Source organism: Tenebrio molitor, chromosome 1, assembly GCF_963966145.1.
Source record: "Tenebrio molitor chromosome 1, icTenMoli1.1, whole genome shotgun sequence".
Lineage (NCBI taxonomy): Eukaryota > Metazoa > Arthropoda > Insecta > Coleoptera > Tenebrionidae > Tenebrio > Tenebrio molitor.
In genome coordinates, this window is record NC_091046.1 from 24,005,395 (window position 1) to 24,029,884 (window position 24,490).

Consider the following 24,490-nt stretch of genomic DNA (forward strand, 5'->3'; position numbering starts at 1 on the left):
GTTTTAGCGTGGCTCTGTGGCTTTCACTTTTTATAAGCGCACTCCCTCACTTTTGATCCCCTTTTAATTATTCCGAGTGACGCTTTTGGTCTAATAAGTACATACCTAGTTATTGCTCAACACTTAAATCAAAATTTCAAAGTTTCCACTTTCCATCCCGGTAGTAACCAATTGTGTTTATATTTCAGGTGTCTCGGTGGGTTTTCCTTAGCTAGGGATCTACTACATTTAGTTATTTCCACCGCTTAGTCCCGGGGCGCCCTCCATATTATTCAGGGCGCCCCTTACGTCGATGAACCGGCTCAACAAAGCTAGGGTCGACCGGACTGTGGTTTTAAATTTTTACGTATGTCTTATTGGTTGTTACCACTTTTCCATCCCAACAACTCCGTCAACAAAGCTTGTCGCGGTTTCGTTTGCATTCTCCAGTTGCTGTAAATGTCATTTCTTCCTTATCGCGAGGATCTCGCTCTGTTTGAGGGGTTTAGTTTTTCCTAACATCCAATCGTTGAACACGACCCCGCGACCCTTCGTTTAGCATGTTGCACCCCAAGAGAGACCCGAAAACCTTAACGCTTGGCGGGGCTTGCTGAATGCTGGTCCGCAACGTTGCTCATGGTGTAAGTTGAATTCGAGTTCCTTGGCACAAACTTCCGGAATGGTGATCTGTTCCCTAAGTTTGTGGTACTTGACAAGCGTCGTTTATTTTTGCTTTGAAATAGTCACATTCAACTCAACCGCTGAACTTAGAGTACCCCAATTTGTTGACTTAACGTAAAGCAGTTAGGATTTTTCCCTTAGCACTAAATCACGGGTAGGCGGGAAATATTAAAGTCATGATGATCACAAAACTTCAAAACTAGTAACTTTTTTTAAAGGTTGGCGAAGCAACGTTGTCAGACGTTAGTGGGCCATTCCCAGTGACGTGGGAAATAGAATAGACGGAGCATCACCATGTAAAGCGATGATTCCTATATGCAACGTTATAAGTAAGGGCAAGTTATGCAGCAATAATAGCAAATCTGTTCTGTATTTGCCTAACATTTATGTGTCAGTTGCGCGGATTGCAGAGGTATCGTATCTGTTGCTTTTATATTAACAAAAAGGACCTATTTGTTTGCTTTTATATAATTATAAAACTCATACTTTTTGAAGATGACTAGCACGTGTTATGTTAAAAATTGCAAAAAGGAACAATAACGCTTCTATAGATAATGTCATTACAAGCATCTGTAATGTTGTTTTTGCTACTTTACCCTCTTAACTTATTTTCTCCTATATGTAGATAGTCATATTTTAGATTTTGAAATTTTTTTGGGAAAACATTATTTTTATATTAATCACGGCCGTATTCACCAACGCCAGTTAACGTTAACTGTAGGTTAAAATGTTTCGTTACCTTAGTTACCTATTGTTACAACAATATTTTCGTATATTTTAACCTACAGTTAACTTTAACTGGTGTTGGTGAATATGGGCCTCAAACAAATAATTGTTAGTTATACCAAAATTAGACTTCATTACTTTAACAAACAATTCAACAACAAAAATTTAAAAGGCAAGTCTGTAAGACAACTTTTTTGTTCGAGACTGTCAGAATTTGAGAATGCTCTCCTGCGTGAACGGATTTTGATAAATGTCACAACTTGTCAAAACGAAACGTCAAGGTAATTTTAAAGATTTTAAGCGATGTGGAGCCTTTAAGGGGCTCGTCGAACAAAAAACGTTGTATTCAACTTGTTCGTGTGTAAATTGGGCCTTTTTTGGCACTCGTGGGCCTTTAAAACGCTCGTTTCACTCGCGTTTTAAACTGGCCCACTCATGCCAAAAAAATTCCAATTTACACACAAACTCGTTAAATAAACTACTATTTAACAAAGGTTATGCTTTTTAAACATCGATAAATTAATTTGGCTTTTCTCCGTTTTTATTTAATGTATCTTTTTATTGTATTTTGTTATGCCCATCATTATAAAACTTTCGCAACAGCAACCAGCAATACAATCGGTGGCCATCTTGGTAAGGGCAAAAATGTACAGGTGGGAATCAAAGCGGTGTATCTTACGCTCCGTCTATTCTATGTATTTCCCACGTCACTGGCCATTCCACAGACCACTTTCTGAAGTCAGTGTCACGGCCTGTTAAAATAGAGACCGCCTTGTTATTAATTCCGGCGTTAACAAGAATTATAACATTGAATCAATAGCTGGTTATAATTATTGTGTTGTTTTATTTGCACTCTTCTGTGTGGTTCACAAACCCTGTTGGAACGAATCTGGTAGTGTTTAATTTCTATAAAAAAAAAAACACAACGTAGGGAAAGTAACGAGGTACGATTACGCGCTCTTGGCCATTTTTGAATTTCGCGGGTTTTATTTTTATTGTGTATGTTGGTAAAAAAAAAGATGGCCGCTTGGTGGGATTTTTCAATTGCCCACTTGGTTCATCACAATATGATTCTCTTTTCTCTCTTCCACCCTTATCAATTTTATCATTATAGGTTACAGCAACGGGCGCAGCAATTAGCCTCTGTACGTAAGTTCGCAAGAAACAAGTGAAAGTTTTCTTGCATTTGTTTTTTGTTCTTAGCTTATCGCCTTATCGGCATCGCCGAAGCAAGCAAGTAATCCCCATCGGCAGGTAACGAAATTAAGGTTTAGGAAAAAAATATATTTAAATAACATGTGTTCAATTGAAAAGTTCATCAAGTTGGCTTTGATCTTTGTAGCTATCTTTGTCTAACCAACTTAATTTACAATGTTGTTGTCTTTTAAAAAATAAAGTCAAAGCCAACTTGATGAACATTTCAATTGAACACTTGTTATATTGTTGCTATTAAGTATTAACGAGTTGACGAGTTCTACAGGGTCATTATAAATGATTGTCCCATCGCAGTAGGCGTTGGTGACGTAGTTGAATGTGCCGCAACCTTCATAACATGCGTGAGAGTAGGTGGCGCCACCGGCGGTAGTGAAAATCTGTCTACTAGTTTCTTTAACGTTGCGAAGGTGGCGGCACATCCAAAATTTGTGTGGGTTTTCAACGCCAACGGCGATGTGACAATCATTTATAATGACCCTGTATTACCAGTTAAAATTAGTGTACTTATTTTTGAGACACGTTCCAGCGAGTATTTTTAAATCGTTTAACAGTTTTATTTAAAGAAATTTTTAACAGAATTCCGGACAACATACAAATTTTACAGAAAATGTCGTTGTTTTCCGTGTCAAATGCTCTTAAATACTGTAATGATTTGAATACATTACTTTTTCCGCCAAATATTTGAACCTGCGCAAAACGGTAACAAATGTGGTCGTGATCGTCATCGAATCGGAGGAGCCCTACGTTGTGATTTTCTTTTGGCGGAAAGGTTCGGAATGCAAACGGTGAGGGTTCCAGTTGGAAGAGTGCCGCAAATAAAACACACATGTGAGGGACGCAAAATACCTTTTATTAAAAATGCCTGTAATAACTTTGATGAAAAAGAAATTGAAACGAATACAAAAGACAGAAATTAAGGTTAACGAAGTACAAGAAATTAACTAGTTGAGTACATCACAAAGATAAACGACAAGATGAATGCAACAATATTTAAAATAACAGAAAAACGGGCACATGACAGACAAAATGACAGTTTAAAGCTTGCAAAACAAGTAAACAAATTATAAGGCAGTTATTACAGACAGGGACGGATGAAAAACCCTCTTCAAAAACCGTATCCCAGGTATTACTCATATTTTACAATTCGATTAATGACAAAACAATGTTTAACTCGGAACTACGCGGTCAAGGTACGCCAACGGGAGCTTAGAGCTGGAGGTAACAAACTTTCGGCCGCGAGGGGACTCAGAAGAATAATCTGAATCATCTTGAAATCAAGCGACGTTTATAGATATTCGGGGTATTAATGAACGTCGGACTATTTCACCGACCCAGCAAGAGTGACAGAGCGTTTCGGGGTCGTACGAGTAGCATTCCTAGACCGCAGCCGCAAAGACCTAGGTCCGCCGTCCCCAACCAACCGTTTCCGGACAAAACCCCAAAGTCCCTATAACCGTCGACGGAAGCTTCACGAAAACATCCCGACGCCGCTCCCGCAAAGACTAAGGTCCGTCCCCGCTAACGGCTCTAAATAACCGTAGCTTCCACAGAAATTTACTAAACAACCCCACGACTTCCTGATTGCCACCTAGCTCCCACAGGGCGCACTTACAACATTTTATTTTAACTTTTCCGAAATCTAGCAACAACACGAAGGAATAAGGAAGGAGTTTAATTCTATCGAACAAAGCGTAACATTAAACGATGAGAAAATCCAGCAAAACAAAGCGCAACATTAAACAATGATAAAATACACAAAACAAAAACGCAACATTAAACAAGGATAACACAAGCAAAACAAAACGCAACATTAAACAATGAGACAATAAAAGAGGACAAAACGCGAGAAGTTGAATAACGATAAATAAAAAAACGCTTTAAAAAGGGATACAATACTCGCTGGCAATACTAAACAAAAATATGGCGGGTCGAGTGCCGTTAGAAAATGTTAGCGAAAAAAAAAAAACAAAATGGACGCACGCGGTCCGGACGACGGCTACTCATCTTCGAAATTTACAGATTGTCAAAAATGGACCTCCCGGGAGAAATTTAGGGATAACGCTTAAAATTAACAAATGGACGCCTCTTAAAGAAACAGCATGCAACAAAATGAAATCTACGACATACCCTTACCACGTGGTCCTGGCCCCCAAAACAAAACACAAAAAAAAGGCAACGAAAGTGGGATAAATTACCCAGGTGAATTAAAAACGTTGAATTCTTCACGGGTACACAAAATACCTACTCGGAACGGTAGTGTAATCGGTTCAGATGTAACTTACAGATTTTTGGAATATTGGATCGCTTTTCGCAAGGTCTGTTCGTTTCGAAAAACCAAACAAAAGTGACCTACCCCCCTTCAACCACCCGCGCGAGCGAGCTTCAAACTCCGCCATATTTCCGCTCGTAGTTCCTAGTCTAGTCGCTAGTACCTTCACATTTGGCGCGCTGTTGTGGCGGTACCGGAAAGTTAAATTTAAATTTTAAACTGGGTCACTACAATACAATAAACCCGATCTCATAGAATTACTTCAATTACTTCAAAACCAATGGAATAAATTACTTTATTCGGAATCGTATTGTAATATGCACATTCCTAACCTTATACGAGGGCGGAAAGTTAACCATTCCTTTTTATCTTTACTTCCCTCTCTTGGTCAGTAAGAGGCCACTTTCCGCCCTGTTATGACGTTTTTCCAGTGGCGTACACGAATTGTCGAAAAACGGTAGAAATGAAATTGCATCAAATTAATTGTTTATTTGCTAAAAATGTAATGATTCCGAATAAAATAGTATACAAACCTCGGTGGGAAGGTGTTTCCTTCCTGTCTCGAGCATTAGTTCACCTCGGCTACGCCTTGGTAAACTATCTTAGCTCTCGACAGGAATGAAACACTTTCCACCTCGGTATGTAATCTACTACTATTCGGAATCGTATTGTAATATACGCATTCCTAACCTTAAGAGCCCCACAGACTGCGTTTTTGTTCGACGAACAAGTCTGTTCGAACAAAAACGATGCAAATCTGAAGTGTGTGTCTGGAAAACCGTCGTTTTTGCTCGCGAACAAAAATGAGGAAAATTATCAAGTTTACCTCATTATGTCCGTCGAACGTGTTCGACAGACTTGTCAGTTCGAGCAAATCTGAAGTGTGTGCGGTGAACGGTTTTAAAAAACGTCTGTTTTTGCAGTGGTGTAGTACCCAATAATAAAACCAGATTTTGGCGATTTGTATTTCGCGACAAATTATTGTTTGAAAATGACGGATTTTCGCCAGATTAACAGAAAGTTCTTACTGGAATTTATAGAACTCTTCGCAGTCTTCCGTGTTTATGGAAAATATATGCTTTTATAGCTAATGTCGCCGCCACTGCATACAAATATAACTTGATACTTATTCACTCATTAAAACCTTTAAATAAAGCTGAAGTGTGTGTGCAACTCGTGTTCGTTGTTTTTGTTGGAACAGACTTGTTCGTCGAACAAAACCGTTGAACAAAAACACAGTATTCGAGGGCGGAAAGTTAACCATTCCTTTTGGGTGGTATTTAACTGTTTACCAAATTTACCAAATTTATTCATACAAAAAAATACTTTCGTTTCCCAAAAATACTAAATGCTCACCAAAATCAAAACCATACATAATCCTAGAGCGATAACCAGATATTGACATCCTGCTAGTTTCTTATATTATTTGCTACTAAAAATAACTTTTGTTACCTAAAAATGCTATATGTTCACCAAATTGTATTCCATATTTAATTCTGAAATGTAACCAGATATTTAATTTTTGTTAGTGTCTTATATTTAGGTATTTATGCAGTAAAAAAAACCTTTTTGTTTCACAAAAATACTAATTGTTTACTATATTTTATACTATATTCAATTTCAAATGGATACCCAGATTTAGACTTCTTATTAGCCTCTCATACAGAGTGTCTTATAATTAAAGCATTCCGACTCCAAAGCGTTGCAGGGAGTATGCCGTGAAGCAAGTAAGAACTTGTTGAAAAAAGTTTTGAATAATTCTTAAGATGATATTATGTGATATAACTCTTCTAACTTTGTTCAATACAGCAACCGCATTCCTTACCTTAATTACCTTAATTTTCAGATCAAAGCGTTGCTGAGATATGTACAAAAATATGTCTAGGTTGATACCAGTTCGAATTATCAAAACAAAACAATAATCTAGCCCAATTGCCGTCTCTTTTTGAACAAAAATTACAAAAATTAAATATTTTTTACTCCGCGATAACGCTACTTTTCTAAGACAATTTTTTGCATCATTATTTTCTCGCGATAAATAAAAATAAACGGCAAACATTCCTAATTTCTATTTGAACAAAATTTGATGCAAACTCTACGCCTTCAGTATCTTTGTAAGGAGGGGTCACCCGAATTTTATATAAAGAGCGATCAAATTAATTTGTAATCGAGTTATCCATGAATCCGAAATCGTATGTCGTTACTTGAAATCCACGCTCCAATAAATACAGCTTGAAACACAGGTTAGATCTCGAAATATCAATCGCAAAGACAAACGGAATCAAATCCATGGATGACTCGATTACAAATTAATTTGATCGCTCGATAGTATATCAATAGTAAGAAAAATCTAAACTCGGTACAGGTTGCAAAGACACACTTGTCATTTGTAACAGCGCTTTTATGGCATTAGTCATTTGAAATTACTTTAAAACTGTACTTATATGGAAAATATTCAACCCAAACTATGATTTTCTGGTCCCTTTGTGCCTTTCTTTGGTTCAGAAATATGAAAAAAATGCTGTTGCAAATGACAAGTGTGTCTTTGCAACCTGTACCGAGTTTATCAATATTTTATTAGGTCTCCTCTCAATAAGGACATAGAATGCAAAAGAATTTCGCAATCGAGTATCAGCCAACGTTTTTTCGAAAACTGCGCAGCTCCACATTAGCGGAAATGTTTTTGTCTACAATTATCTTGTTGTTTTAAATTTGGAATGCTCTGACCAACTAATAATGATGGCAACCGTCAAACAAACGATATAACTTCTAATTTTGTAAGGTTTGGTTGCGATTTTGGGAGAATTACTGGTGTTTAATAAAAGAAAGAAGAAAAAACAAAAATGAGTTCCAAAAGTGCTTAAAGATGATCTGTCTTTGGATGTATTAGAAACGGCACGAAGTGCAGTTTTTAGTCTTATCCCGGAAAAGCCTTCAAGACAATATGAATCTGCTTATAAGGATTTCATGAATTGGTGTGGCTCTAAGAAATTAAAGAACGTGTCTGAAAGTGTGATACTGGCTTATTTGGAATATAAAGCTAAGAAATTGCGAAATTGTGACCTCTTCTTCAATCAAAAATTGCTGAACGTAAAAGTCTTTTTTGTTCTAGATTGTATAGTCCGGACAAAATAAATGTGAATCCTGACTTTATTAAGTCAAATTATTTAACAACATGTTCAAATCAAAATGTAAAGAAAACAATAATAAAGATTTATGATGGGAAACAGATGGATATCCACCACCAAAGTTGCAGGTAGAATTTCGAAAACTCGCTGTATTTATATACCCACCCCTTTTCGAGAACGACCTACCAATAAATCTTTATTATCGTTATCATGTTGTTAAATAATTTGACTTAATAAAGTCAGAATTCACATTTATTTTGTCCGGACTATAAATCCAGTGAACAAAAAACAGTCACTTTGACAATCGATTTAGGTCATGTAAATGTGAACATATTTTTATCAGTTTTCGAAAAAGTAGTTTTCTTTAGCAAGTGCTTAATATAAATGGATAGCGTGAATATTTATATTTGCAGTAAAGGCGCGTAACGTGAGCGTTCCACATTTGGTGAACATTTAGTAAAATAGGTAAACATATAGCATGTACAATACAAGCAACAGTAAAACAATACGCAACATTCCTATTTTGGTGACGCTGTTCTCATTTTCCAAAGTGTCATTATTTGGTGTCCGCTAGGAATTTTTGATGTTAATTTAATTTTTTGGAGGACAGCGCTAGGGGTGTATAATTTAATTTGGTGAACATTATATTAATACCCATTCCTTTTTATCTTTACTTCCCTCTCTTGGTCAGTAATAGGCCACTTTCCGCCCTATTATAAGGTTTTTCCAGTGGCGTACTTACTGAGAGTCGAAAAACAGTAGAAATGAAACTCCAGCAAATTAATTATTTATTTGTTAAAAATGTAATGATTCCGAAGAAAATAGTATATGTATAAACCTCGGTGGGAATGTGTTTCATTCCTGTCTCGAGCATTAGTTCACCTTGGCTCCGCCTTGGTAAATTATCTTAGCTCTGGACAGGAATGAAACATTTCCCACCTCGATATGTACTATTATCCAATTTTGCCTTATAAAGTCATGTTTAAATCCTTAGATACAGGGGATAAAAGCACTTGTTTAATGAATAATTTAAAAAAAAAATTGTTACACAGTCTAGGACTGGTTTTACAAATCTATGAGGGGCATGATGACCAACTCAATAGACCGGGACCAATGGCTTAACGTGACTTCCGAATCACGAGACAGAATATAGCCTTTTTTTTTTTAATTTTAAATTTCGCCCTGGGTCGGAATCGAACCCGCGACCCTCGCGTCCCTGAGCCGAAACGGACTCCCTTAGGCTATATTCTGCCTAATAATATAATAATAATAATAACTTACCGCAATGCAACTTTTGTTGGGAAGATACTTGCACTGGGCTCACGATAACCGGTATAGGACGATTGCGCCGGTATTACCTGACTTGTTTTAAGCCGATGGTATGATTGCGCCGAGGCGACCCAAGTGGTTGTTAATACCTGGGCACGATTGCGCCGCACCCTTGATTCTGTAAGCCTTTCAATAAAATACAGGTAGTAGGTAATGGTGGGCCCCAACGATGTTTAAAAGCAATTACGAAAACTAAATAATATAAAAGATTCTCAACAAACCATTTATTTACAAAAAAAATATATACAACACCTTTTTCCGTGCTTCCACAATTACGGAATTTAAAATTTTCTAAAATTACAAGAATCTTGCCACGTTCACTAAGCATCTTCTTCATTGTAGCGTTTATTCCAGCGATCACTTGAATATTGTTGGACGAAACTAATGATTTTAGTAAAACGCTGTCCGAATATTCCCAACTACCCCTACTTTATTTGCAAACAGGTACAGGTACCTTCCTAATTACCCTTCCCGTTAAGGGATTAAATTTAGTACCGGCGCAATCGTACCTGTGGGCTACAGGTAGTTTGAGAGACCCCGGATTATAGCAGGTCATATCGGCGCAATCGTCCCCTGCCCACGATAACATCCTCGGGGCAGAGCCGGCGTGCCGCGATGGTCAACTTATGAATAAAAGTAAAATATACCTGTAAAGGAGATGGTCGGATTGCGACGGTGCGGTGGTATCATTTGGATAAAAAGATTGTCATAATCATAACCAATCACTAATTATAATAATTCTTCTTACAAAAATATGATGCACAATTCGAATGATCCCCGAAAATATGGTTAGGGCTGTTTAATATGTCGGTTTTTAAATACTCAATTTTTTGCGATAGAGGGATATTTTGACATTTACGATATTTAATAGCACTTGTAACAGCGGTTCTAAACTTTAAAATATTGTTACGCAAGAAATTTCTAATTTGAAAATCGACTCGAGGCATTTTTCCTATTTCTCTAATTTTGTTACAATAGTTTCGCATTATGTGATTTCTGCATTCGATTTTTTCTATGAAACAATGTGGACTGTAGGGCATCGACTCTTTTATCTTTTTGTAAACACTACTACATATCTCCATCTCCTATGATTTTAGTATATTTTAAATTATGCATAGCTACAGAATTTTTAAAACCTTCTAAAATAATAGCTATTTCCATTGATGTTGATGTGCTTTTCCAATTTTTAAAACATTTATGTGATGGTGCTTTTTTTTTTTAATTTAGCAAATTTTTCGCATATTCTGCAGTACTTATTTTTAATACCTATATATAACACTTTTTTTGATCGAGCACCAATTATAGAAGCTACTCCTGGTCCTGACAATGCATTATAATTCGTTTTATAAGAGCGTTTACTCCATGCTCCGTCAACAATGACTGTAATCATGCCTACTCCATTTGAATCAACTTCTCCCGCTTCTAGCGCTAACCTAAGTTCTTCTTGCCCTGCATCAATCATCTCATTTATTGCAACTTCTTTAACATTATTTAATACTTGATTTTCTACAGCAAAATATGTTGACGAGCTCATGCACGGGATATCTAATGCTGCAGATAAATAGGAACATTGAGTCAAACCGGCACCCATCGCAATAATTCCACGTATTGCCGATTTATTAATTTCCGAAGAATCGGTGTCGGGTTCACTACTAAATGTACCTTCCAAGCCGCAAATAGTACATTTGTAACTGAAATAACTTTTTAAACCATACCGTTTTTCATTGATAATATCTACATCATAGAAACTGCAATCGAAACCTTGGTGTTTAATTGATTTTAATGTCAAAAATAAGTGATTTATGTCAACAATTCTACGACCTGTCAGCTGAAATTTTCTTGTAAAAAAACATCCTCATCTAAATTTTCTAAACTATTATTTAAACTTATATCAATAACATTGTTGAAATTAGCAATATTGTCCATATGTTTTCTTTTTTTTTTTATTTCTTTTCTACTTTTCCGCTTTCTTGAACAAGCAACATGTTTTTTACTTTCGTGCCCCATTTAAAAGCAATAATAAAACTTAATTCTATTTTCAAATAATAAAATAAAATTAATGCATGTTTATAAACTTTTCTATCCCCATTCTTTCCAATCTGGAAGCCGTTGTTGGTCAGTTGGGCCGAACTACCTGCGTCTAATGTCGAGTAAACGGCCAAACTGTAGGTAATTAGTTGTTCTCAGTAAAGATTCAATATTGAATATTAGCACCCCTACTTATTGTGTAATTAATTACACAGAAACTAGGTAAATACCTATCATCTTGTTCAATAAACGTCTGAGTGGATAGATTCTGACAGGGTTCCAAGTATTTCTGGCAAATGGAGAAAGTTGGAAGTATTATCCGATAGCAGATTTTTTTCTGGAAATTATTTGTGCAGGTAATGAAAACAGGCGCTATTGTAATCGTATCTTTCTTAAATAATATACTATACTATATAGAGATATAGTATAGCCTTTTGGGAAGACGTAACGATTTTCTTTCTCGTTTTCTCCTGTTTGAAATGACAGAAAAAAATGCGATGCGTTTATTTATTATTGGTTACAAATTTGAAACATAATAGTTATTCATGATCAATTCAAATTAGTTTCTGACTAGTTCAAACATACGTGAAGTTACTAGATAATGGCGTCCTCGCAAATGGGTAAAAATTGGACTCTAACAACTATTTTTGCATTAACATTTGATTAATAGTGACAGTTGTTTGATGTTTATTAGCTAAAGATAGCAGAGATACGAAAAATCTGACACTGTCAAAGTCATAGTTGCCTCTTATCTAAGTAATTGTTGATTGCACGGTATTTACAGTTCAATTTTTACCCATTTACCCATGACGTCATTAGCTAATAACTATACGTATGTTTGAGCTAGGATCCGAAACAAATTTGAATTGGTCATAAATACCACTAATATCAATATCTGTTCATGTTGGAATGAACATCAGTGGTGCAAATGACCTGACCTGTTACTATGATAACTCATATGAAAGTTAATGCCCCATGTGTGCGATTTGCACCACTGATGTTTAATCCAACGTGAACAGTATACAGTGAGCGACAAAAGTATGGAATAAATTCATTAAAAATTAAACAATATTTTTTTTCAAAAAAATTGAACAGGTCAATTTTAGTTTATGAAGAAATTCTCCCTGTTTTAGTTTTATCTAGTTTTATCCCCGCACCCAATCAAAATTAAAATTTCTATACGTTTGATTGTTTGATTTACCTGCTTGATTTTTTGACTTGTTTTTGTTCGTTGTAAAATTAATTTTTTCCAACTTTATATTTTTTTTTCTCAAAAATTTCATTATGTAAGATAACAAAATTTTTATACTGTCATTTAGACAATTAAAAGGGCTATCAGAATCAAGAAAAAAAATAGGGGTTTTCTATTTAAAAACTATGGATGACGTCATAACTCGAAAACAAATGACTGCTCGGAATTTTCTTTATACTAAAACATGTATTTTTATAAACTAAAATTGACTTGTCCAAAGATTTTTTTGAAAAAAATTTTGTTTTATTTTTTAGGAATTTATTCCATACTTTTGCCGCTCACTGTATATACTTTATTCACGTTGAGTTGAACATGTCAAGGTCAAATAATTTATTTTTTTGGCTCTGTAATTATGTTTTGTAAATAGTGACATGCAGCTAATCAACGTAATGCGAATTTAGCAATCCTCAATCCAACGTGAACGGTGTTTACCTGCATGTCACTATTTACAAAACATAATTACAGAGCCAAAAAATTAAATTATTTGACCTTGAAATGTTCCACTCAACGTGAATAACGTTTATTATGTTTCAAATTTGTTGACAATTGCTTCGAAAGGTTATGTTTGTAATCAACGTAATAAGTGAAAGAAATTAAAAATTGTCAAATTGACAGGAGCATAAAATAACCGCACAGTAACCAACAATAGATAAATCATTCTTTAAATTAATTTTCTGGAAGTAAGAGATTAAACCACTAAAGTACACAGATACCTCCAACCTTCAAGAAAATCTAAAATTTGCCAACAGATTTGTTCACAGTAGGAAGATTTACTGTTCTTGTAAAATGCTAATTTTATGACTGACGGGTCTCGAGAGGGTACCTGCTGCAGTGTTTGACCGATCCAAGAATTCTGAATACTTCTGCAACTTGAACTACACCTCGCCCAAAAGTTTTATTACTGTGCAACAGCCTTAAATTACTTTGGGCTGTATTTAAATAAATCTGTAATGGTTATCATTATAAAGATTTACCACCGGGACCGATTTCTTTGAATACCTGTGTTCTTAGAAGGAACGATTTAAGGAGGGTTTTGTTTGCAGGCAAAAATTTGGCCCTATCGTAAATCTTTATAATGATAACCATTAGGTACAGTTTTATTTGAATACAGCCCAGAGTGATTTAAGTCATTCTCATTTTCCCCGGCCGCCACTATAAACTTCAACGCCTACTTTGAGGATAAATTTAAATGAACGCACGATATGTATAGGGATATGTGATCATATTCAAACCAAGTGAATAATTAGTTTATCTAATCCCGTGGGATAAATGACACTTATCCCACTCATTTGAGTGGAATAAGGAACTTCATTACCGGACGCATTTCATTACTCCACTCAGTGGGATAAGTGAGCTTCATTACCCCACTCAGTGGGATAAGTAAGTCATTATTCCACTGAGTGGTGTAATGAAACTGGCGGAAATAAATAAGATTTACCTTTATTTTTTAATTCGGTGTGGTCTTAGATAAATTAGTTTATGTGTGCGTAGAGAGGTTAATCTGGCATTAGTGGTGTATTGCCTGTACAATCCGAACTCTCTTCCTTTTGGGTATAATTGGGAAATTGCTTGATTAACAACTTTGTGTTTTTCAGTACCTTTCTAGCTTTTAAGTGGATAATATGTGGTGCAGTATCATGCGTGTTGCTTTTCCTCAAAATCGAATTTTTCCTAAAAGGGTTTGATCATGGAGTCTGATAGATTCGGCTCCACCATTTGCTTTTCATCATTGAACGAGGAAATTTGGAATAACCACCTTCACCTTATAGACCTTTTGGGTGCGCTTGAAACTCGGTAAAGCTACCCCGACAGCCGTCGCCACCTACATGATAGTAGAACAATTGCCTTCTGAAGTCTCTCACTCTACTGGGTGCCCCAAAATTCGCGGAACAGCTTAGCAGTACGTTGTTAAGTAGTCATTAAAATATCAGGTAAAAATGTTTTAAAAAAAGCAATGCGGCAACATTTAAAAACATTCTATGTATCCCAATAGTCTGCAAATAACAAGTGTTCAGTTGAATTGTTCATCAAGTTGGCTATGACTGTATTTTTTAAGAGACAACAACATCGTAAATTAAGTTCGTTAGACAAAGATAGTCACAAAAATCAAAGAAAAGTTGATGAACTTTTCAATTGAACCAAGATTGAACACATGTTATTTCACTTTTGTTGTATCCATGGAAATACGGAAGAAAAATCAAAGCCATTATGCCATACGTTATTTGAGGTAAAACGGACGTTTTTTTGATTTTTGAATGGACTTTATTATAAATGTCGCACTGTAATGGAATTACAAGCTTCAGTTATTCTTGCCCTTAATTACTCCACAGTTTCTGGTTGACCTCTTATGCGTTTCTTTTAACTGTTGCCTTAGGGAATTAATTGCATGGTAAAAATTATACCCTCTGTTAACTTATGATCCACTGCAGATTTGAAGCTAATTTTAATTTTTGTAATAAATCATTAATAAGACTACGTAATGCATACTGATTGAACAACGACAAGCAGTTTTATTTTATTACTTTTACTCTTCAAAGTTGAAATTAATGAACGTGATGGTCAGGTGCTGGTTGAGCCGACAGGGACGCTATTCTGGCGGCCGCTCCACGTACTATTATTCCGGTGCGCTAGAAATTGAGATTTAATGCATAGAAAAAATAAGTATAATCTAGCACGACCTGCTGTATTATAACCGGCCTGTTCAAAAGTGTAATTTGAGTGATCCCCGCAAAGCGCTAGTGTACGGGCGCTTTTTGGGGATATTATTCATCTTAAGTTTTTGTCACCGAGAGTTTTTCTCGTTCAAATGACATTCGAATTTAAAATCAAAAATACAAAAATACGATTGTATTCAGTACTGTTTTAGAAAGAAAATATGAACTTACTGTACTCAATCTTAACTCCAGAATTATGTCTAAACATATTTTTCCGCATTTTTATTCTTTAGAAGCGCCCGTACTGTGGCGCCCTCATCGGCGAAAATTGGCTCTTTCTCGGAAACATTTCCGCAATGCTTTTTTAATGAAATGAACAGGCCGGTTATTATACAGCAGGTCGTGTAATCTAGAATGCAAAGTTGCTTACAAAATCTGTGTCAGGGTTGTGAGCACGGCTAGTGCACCTACCACAAGCCGTAGGGTGGCGCTCTCCATCTTAAAAAAATGTAAAAAAGTAAGGTCACTAAATCAACACACTACGTGTTAAGGTAGCGCCATTAGTAATTTTATATATCTATCCTTGTCGCACAATAAACTCAATCTGGGGATAAACAAAACAGAGTCACGTTTGAAAACATTGAAGTGTCACTAACTGTCAATAATTGTATCTTGCTTTTCAAGGCCCAATTCACTGGTTATCTCGTTAAACATTTATTGTATTTGTTTTAAAAATGGTTTCAATTGGTTTTTCTCTGTTCTCATTGTATTTTTCGTTTGAAATCAATTACGTTTCTTTAAATAAATTACTATGGTCAGTAATAAGTGTTGTATTATGGGTTGTTCAAGTTCAACAAAACGTGGATCGAAATTGTTTAATGTTTCGAATGGTAAGTTATTTTATTTTTTATGGTCTTAACGTGATTGACGTTTGGGTTTTAGGGACAAAGAATATTATGCGAAGACAACAGTGGCTATTATTTTGAATGGTGTAACTACGCTCAAGAAGTGCTGATCAAGCTTGCAATTCTAACAAGCAACTCTTCAAAAATAAAGATATTTCAACTGGTACTTATTGTAGTTTTCTTTTTGGGTTCAGGCAATGGACCTTTACATTTATAAGAGATGGAAAATATGCGCGTGAGATCTGCGCATTGTGAGAGAACAGTTGACCGGTACACTTATTTCCATTGGTTTAACTCGTCGAAGTTATTTTACCTAACGGTCAACATCTTTGTTGTCTCACAGGACGGACAATTCCTTTACGCAGTGACGTCACTTTGCGACAAAGACCATCCTTATTTGTAAAGGTCCATTAACAATCGTTCCTATATTTCGATACATCTTATGAAGATGTCTAATTAATTTTAAAAATGTCAGCATAACGCATAACCTAACTTTTTTGACGTTAAAAGACTGCTGTCATTCTGCCAAACAAAATTCCCTGAAACTGATGTCTTCCTCGTCGCACTTACGACATTTGCATTTGTTATCTTTGTTCCACAATAAACTCACGCCAGGAATGCAATGGCGCTACCTTAACACGTAGTGTGTTGATCTAGTGACCTTATAAAAAAGAGGGGGATATGACAAAAATATTGGAATTCAAATCATGTCACGGTATGTCATACAAATAATTTGGCATAAGTCTAACATTGTAAAAAATCATGATGAATTGATGAGATTGTGCAGTATTCCTACATGTTATCGCCCAGTTGCAACCAGGCATAGATTTCCTAATCCGGGAAAATATCCGGAGCGTTTTAGTGATTGGTTGAAGCGGATAGATAATACTCAATTAATAACATTAGATAGTTGGAAAGTATGCAATCACCACACTGTATGCGGTCTGCAATTCGAGAATCATTACTTTGCTGCAAATAACAAATTGAAAAATACCGCTGTACCCACTTTAAGAATTCCATACAGTAAGTTTAATGATATTTACATAAAATGTCATGTATACTACATTTTGCTTTTTTAGAGCAAACATCAGAAGACCAACTATTTCATCTGCAAGATGAAGTAATACCTTCCGTCAGCTTACAAACTCCTGAAACTCCCACCTTGTTACAAAGCAGGAAGTTCGAGCCTTTCAAATCTGGAAAAAAAGTACCTACTGTCACCTACTGCCAACAAATTGTATCAGTCCTTGTTAAAATTTTAAAAAGTGGCACGTATCAATAAAATTAGGGCAACTTCTTATCGAAAACAGTTACGGTTGGCTAAACAATTTGACATTAAATTGAAAAGCTCAGTTTTTTAATTGAAAAAGCGAAATATCCAACCAAAAGGACGCAGATACACCACTGATGAGCAAGTTGTGGCTTCTAGCACTATTTAAACAATCTGGAAGAGCGTACACAAAATTAAAAATTAAAAGAAATTAAATATAAAAAATCGCAAATAAAATTGTGTTTATTTTTTGTATATTTTTGAATTTAATGATAAATTTAGTAATTATATATTTTGTTTCAGCACTTCGAATTTTTCACTCTATTCGAATCTAAATTTTAGCAACGTGGCAGGTTTTGTATGAAAAGCAAGAAGTTTAATGGATAAATTTGACCAAAGTTACTTCATTAAACTCCTTTTTTTGCATACAGGGTAAGTCACGTTGCCAAAATTTACCTTTGAATGGAGTGAAAAATTCGTTCTGAAACACACATAATATTATTGGCAAAAAGGAGGGGAATATGGAATCACATAGTAGGCTTTGAAATTTTGCACCCACCACAAGCCGATAGATGGCGTCAATCAGAAAAAAATCTATGGAGTTTGCATTCTAGATTATACTTATTTTTTCTATGATTTAATCACGGCCTCCTAGATTCATAAGAGACTCGTCTCTTATCCGGCCTGCCGCATTCGTAGTTCTAGGCATTATTTTTGTTTTATAGGGTGCGCCACAATACGGGGCTTATGTGTTGTACTGGTTGCCTGCCTTGCAGGAAATTATTGTTTGCACACATACATCTGACACCTGCCACCTGTAAAAGTAATTACGACTCGTCTTTAAGAAATGCACAAAACAATCGCGGTGTAAGTGTTTTCAAATTTCCCAAAAATGTAGAGCGCAAACAAGCATGGTTAAAAGCAATCCCTCGAAAAAACTTCACCTTCAAGTGTGGTCTGTCAATTACATTTTAGTTCTGATGATATCATTTTATATGATAAACATTTTCAACCTGATGGAACCTGCAAATAATTGCTTTTAAAAAGCCCCAGACTAAAAGATGCGGCTGTTCCTAGCGTGTTTCCAAATTTAGCGTCTTATCTATCAAAGCCAGCAATTAAAGAGAGAACAGATGCAGAGTTTAGGCGTGAAACAATTTCTAAAAGGCAAAACGATGAAGTAGAGAATTTTATGAAAGCAGATATAATAAACAATTTTAATGATTTAATAACAACATTTGCAATCGAACTTAATTTGATTGGCTGGGAACATAAAATTGTTGAATTTGGTATATATTTTTTTACATTGAATTTTAATGATTCTTTAAATATTGAGACAAAAATTTATATTAATGAATGTCTTTAAGTAAAAGTTTTTATAAAAGGAGAAGAATTAACTCCACAAGTTATTTAGTTACTTTTTACGAAGAATTTTTCTTGTTGTGGATTAGGCCTACTGGGTAAACCACAGTAAAAAAACGCATCTTGCACTCTACCTCTACGGTGATGACTGATGAGGAAAAGTGTGTAGCACAACACCTTTGTTATAAATATCTATTCTGTCTGTAAAAAAGTTTGCTCCCTCTTTTGATTTTGTTACGAGCCGCTACTGCTGGACAGTGTAAAATTAAATATCATCAATTCTTCACTCCATGGGGGTAAGATGGGAACTGTAATAATCATCTAATAAACAATGTCAATTTATTGAGAACGTGTAAAAACGCGCTGTTATGTTTGCTAGGCGTTCGATGTTCGGCGGTTCACCCGGTCCGCCAGTCTGAAAGATTGCGACATTGCCTTTTTCTCAGCACGGCTAGTTATTTAACGTTGGCTATGGTATATCTAACTAATTACAAAAAATGTAGAACATACAATTCTCTACAATTTTTGTTCTTTACGTTTTTTTTTGTCAGATCAATAGTTTCAATAGCCTGTAGAAATTGAGCATTTATTGTTTGTCCGTCTACGGGCATATCGGACTCCAACGTGTATACTAATGAAACAGGTAAAGGCCAAATGATCCTGATGATGATGATGATGATGACCCTGAGGAACAAGAGGAAAATTCTCAAGAGGAATTCCAGAATTCATAAACTCTAATGAATTCAGCTCATCTATACCGATCGATCCAGATCATTTGGATCCGTCTACGTTACAAAGAGATCAAAAAGAGTAAAACAGTAAACTTCTACTGCATCGTGGACTATGCCCACCGGGGACCCTACGTAAAAAAAAACGCACCCTATTGCTCTACCTCTGCGGTGGTGTGGAAAAGAATAAAAAGTACAAAAATAATAGAAATTCTCGATTTCTACACGCTGTAACTACGAAACTATTGATCTGACAAAAAAACATAAAGAACAAAAAATGTAGAGAATTGTACGCTCTACAGTTTCTATAATAACTTAGATAGATGTATCTCGCACGGATAAGCGGCAACCCCCCAAGGTCGCAAACTCCGCAATATTAATAATATGCCTAATAGAAGATACCTGCCAAGTATAAACTTTTCTGTACCTTTTGCAAGGTGGAGCCATTTTTATGTCTCTATTGACTGGACTAATAGGTATTGTTACGATTTAAATCGCCGCGCGATTGTAAATCTTCGCGATTGTCTAGAATGTTCTAGAATCCATCGCGACGGAAACGTACTCGGACTTCCGCCGAAAAATCTGCGCACAGAGGGGGTGGAAGCTATAAATCGGGGGAACCAGAGACGGAAGAGGGGTTTTTTCACGACCTTTTGCCGGTGGTGTTGTGAGTGCCTGGGGAGAGTCAAAGGGACAGTGATCGAGTGAATTTGCAGGGCTGACGAGACGACGTAGTGGAGTTCACGAGGGCCGTTGGAGACGATTCGTCAAAGTACCACCGCCCACATCGCCAAGCGGATCAAGGACTTCACTACGGAAGGTTCCAAACCGAACGCTTTTGCGGATCAGGATCTCGTCGAGTCCTGTCAGTCCAGGTCGTCCCCGGACTCACCGGAAGGTGACGGATCTACCCACCAGCAAGTCCGGAGCAGTGGTGACACCCCAATTTTTACAGGCCGCAGCTTCTCAAAGTTTTCGGTTGTATTTTGTCACTCCGTCGAACTAATTGAGCGTTTGTATTTAACTATAGTCAAATTTCCATTGTCACTCATTATTTCGACGGGTGAAAAGCTCTATCAAATTCATTTAATTTGTATATCGCGTTTAGGATTTATAATTTGTTCCACTGTTAAAGTTGCAGTTTTGTCATAAGGCGCGTCATTTCATTAATCGTACTAACTTAAGAAAAAATTTCCTTATCAAGTCCGTCGGGTTTTTATATTCACGAACGATTATCAATCCGTGAGTGACCTCGCCAGGAATTGTGTATCGCGCTCACCGAACATTTTTTTGCGCGTGGTTCTTCACCGGTCCGTACTTCAATTTTTTTTTTTGGAGCGAAGGAAGACTTGGAGGACCTCCCCGCTTATGCGGGCGGCGTAGGCGAATAGCGACGTCACGTAGGATCAGTCGGCCTTCCTCCTTCGCTAAAGAAGGGAATTTTTTTTTACTGTTTCGCCGGTACTCGTTCGTTGAATATCTGGGACCCGGAGGACCCTCCGAGGAGTTAGGGTTATTCAATTTTGTACACGCCAAAGGCTAGTCAGGCTTCGTTGTTTTCTTTTTCATTTATATCATTATTTTCATTGTTGACATCTGAATAAACGATTAGTTGGAAGATTGTGTATCATTTCCCGTACTCCGGGCTGTTCTCACCAAATTTTTCAGCTTTAGTCGGCGTTTCTCGTGGTCGCATTGTAAACCGAGTCGAAGCCACGACTTGTTCGTTACACCCCTGAACATTCCGGATTTGTAACCGGTAACAGGGTTGCCCAGTAACAGTATATTTGAACCAAAAGAAGTTAAAAATTATTCTCCTAAATGGTTATTAATCTGAGTTATAAAAGTCTGATTCTGATTCTGAATCAGAGTCTGCCAACGAAATAATGAACGGAGGAATATTAGCAACCGAAAAATTACCCATGTGTTTTGTCCAATCTGAAGCAATTCATTCTTCGCAATGTGTACAATAATTTTGCCAAATTTCGGGTGTACATTTCAAAAGTCATTTCGACCATAAATCAGCAACTTTATTTCTACTTGAGGGTTGCTCATTTATGTGTTTATTATAATAATTCTTAGACAACCCCCACGCCAATTCAATTGGGTTGTATTGGCAATGATATGGGGGTAATCTAAGAACTTCATGTCCATGATCATTTAAAATTTTGTCTACAACGTATTGATTTTGATAATTTCTTCTAAAAGGTGTTATTACTTCCCACAACTGATTTTTGGTATAATTTGCTTCAAATTGGACATGGTGATTTATTAACCATTCTTGAATTTTTGCTTTTGTGGAACACGACGTGGGCAGTTTTTCGAATTGCATTGAATGGTACGGTGGATTATCCATTATCACAACACACTTATACCGGGACATTTTTTTAACTCTGAACATAGTCCATACTAATTCCCTATGGGCCGGTTGCACCAACGCCAGTTAAAGTTAACTGTAGGTTAAAATGTTTCGTTACTTTAGTTACCTATTTTTATAACAATGTTTTCGTATATTTTAATCTATAGTTAAATTTAACTCACGTTGGTGCAACCGGCCCTATGTTCAATTTTAAAAAACACAGATCAATGCATTGTGAGTTGCTATGCAACCAACTATACCGAACACCAGAGATTTTGAAATAATGTTAAAATTTGTTCCGATTGATGGAATTGGTCTATCATGTGTTGCATTGGAAATGTCACGCACATTTCTAATGCTCTGATTGGCATAGAATAACTGCATTATGTGTATTTCTTCTTCAAACAACTTGACCATTTTGTTAAACTGTCAAGTAATTATTTTCGTTACCTTGGTTACGTGATTACATACATGCTGTGTTTTTTAAAACTGAACATAGGGAATAAGTATGGGCTATGTTCAATGTTAAAAAAATTTCCCGGTATGGTAGTTTTGCTAAACCAGGAATTAATTAACTAATAACCCATTTTTGAAATATTTCTCCGTTCATTGTTTTGTGGTAGTCTCTGTCATTATTCGCTGCATCCAGTAAAAGATCACATCCTCCCAAAAAGCCAAACCGACACCCAGCATGCAAGATTGTAAACCTTTTGCCTTCACTTTTTATTTTTGGGGGATTGCTTTTTATATCTTTTTCATGAACCCATCGACGAATGTTGCTTCCATTTTGGTATACCCATGTTTCATCAAGATATACAAAAATTATGTTTTCGCTAGAATTTTGATATTGAAGAAATTTCCTTAAAAAAATCGATTTTCGATGCGACAACGTGTTTTTGTTCGCATATAATTTTTCGACCATTAACTAATAGTTATTTAAACATTAAGGGAGGTAACTAATATTTACCTGTCGAGGACAAGTTTAGCGAGGGGTAGCAATAGAATCCGAGACTGGTTAAATTAGTTACCTCCCGAATTGTTTATAATATTTTTTCCACTCTCAAAGTTATTTTGAACTACATATTTTCTTTTTGATGAATTTATTTTAAATATTTGAATAAAATATTAGTATATCTGTTGCCGGTTGCTACGACTTTCATCACACAAAACGTCAATATTAAAAGCGTCGTGTCAAAAGTTTGTAAAATGAATTTGAACAAAATTAAAAGAGAAATGGAAGTTGCTGAGGCTGCAAACGCTTCATGTTCCTTCCCCCTGCCACAGAAATTGAATAAACGTTACCATAAGGCATATTAGTGTTTTGTTTGGTTTAATTTTTGTCACTTATTTCCCCGAGGGAGGTAAGTGGTTACTTACATCCCGTCGTTAATAGTAACCAACGGTAGGTCAAAAAAGTTGTACCTACATCCACCAAATAAATGTCATAACAACGTACTTACCATGTAGAGAGTGGAAAAACGATATTTGTAACCCATTGACTTTAAAATTTTGTGCAAAGTAGTTCGGCCTCCTTCAAATTCCAACTTTTCTCTTGCGTCTGTTAATAGTGTATCCAAAGTAAAATATTGATTTTGTGAATTAAATTGCCAAATGAGAGATTGAAGGTCTTTCCGAAACACATGATTTAGAAATTTATCAGTTTTAGGTCTTGTACCACAAAAGGAGGATTCTAGGTGCTCAAAATCTTGTTTCAATATATCAATTATTGAATTTCTACCGACCTGCAATAAAATATTACTACATCATTTTCATATTAAAAAAGAAATGACCTCAAAAATACGTGACAATCTTTCAAAAATCTGTTCATTAGTAAAGTCTGGTCTGTCTTTCTTGTATTCACCAAAGGATCTTTTGATACACGCTTTCTTATCGGCAGAAATTACTTTCGGCATTTTGGATAATTAGAAGTTCAAAGATAAAATGCCAGGGGTTAATTATTATTAATTAACTTAAGGACGGAATTGGCAACAAGGCGAATATTTGAAAACGAAACGTCATCTGACAGGACCTGATGCCAATCTTACAAAAACATATCTTGGCCTACTGCGTGTTTAAAATAATCGTGAACGGCATATATTTTGTAATTCTGAAATTTCGGTAAAAGGCAAATCACTTCCAGCAAAAACCTAATCTTTAGTGTTATTTGTAGTATATTTGTATTATCCCAGCACCTAGTAGAGATCTTAGCACTACGAGCGGCTAACGATAAGTAACAACTTTATCAGTACAGGTAGTAGCCTGAGACGAACAACCCCGTCTCTAACGTTTGGCCTTGTGCACAGATTCATCTCGCGTGTCACGAGATTTGGCACCAGCTCTACTTGAAATTTATATCCAACTGAGCTGTCAATGTTGACAATGAAGGATATGTATCCTTCTGCGACATTTGAGGATTTCCATCCATCATTATTCACTTGTGTCAGACATTTTAATAGAATTTCCGTAAATTTACTCAAGCGAACAACTTAAACGCTCCCTGTCAATATAAAATTTAGCTAAACCTAAATTCTGGAATTTACGGTAGGTACCATTTTAATCATAATTACCAAGAAATCTTATATAATATATATATATAATAGTTTAT

General features: G+C 35.9%; 1 long non-coding RNA gene across 1 annotated transcript in view; it reads left to right on the plus strand.

The window, feature by feature from the left end:
* The first annotated feature begins 15,669 nt into the window (after nt 1-15,669).
* The window catches only part of LOC138123488 (uncharacterized), a 110,063-nt gene continuing 101,242 nt past the window's right edge, over nt 15,670-24,490 (plus strand). The window contains exons 1-2 of the long non-coding RNA XR_011156813.1: nt 15,670-16,151; nt 16,204-16,329. This is a non-coding gene — a long non-coding RNA (uncharacterized lncRNA). The remainder of the gene's footprint in view (nt 16,152-16,203; nt 16,330-24,490) is intronic.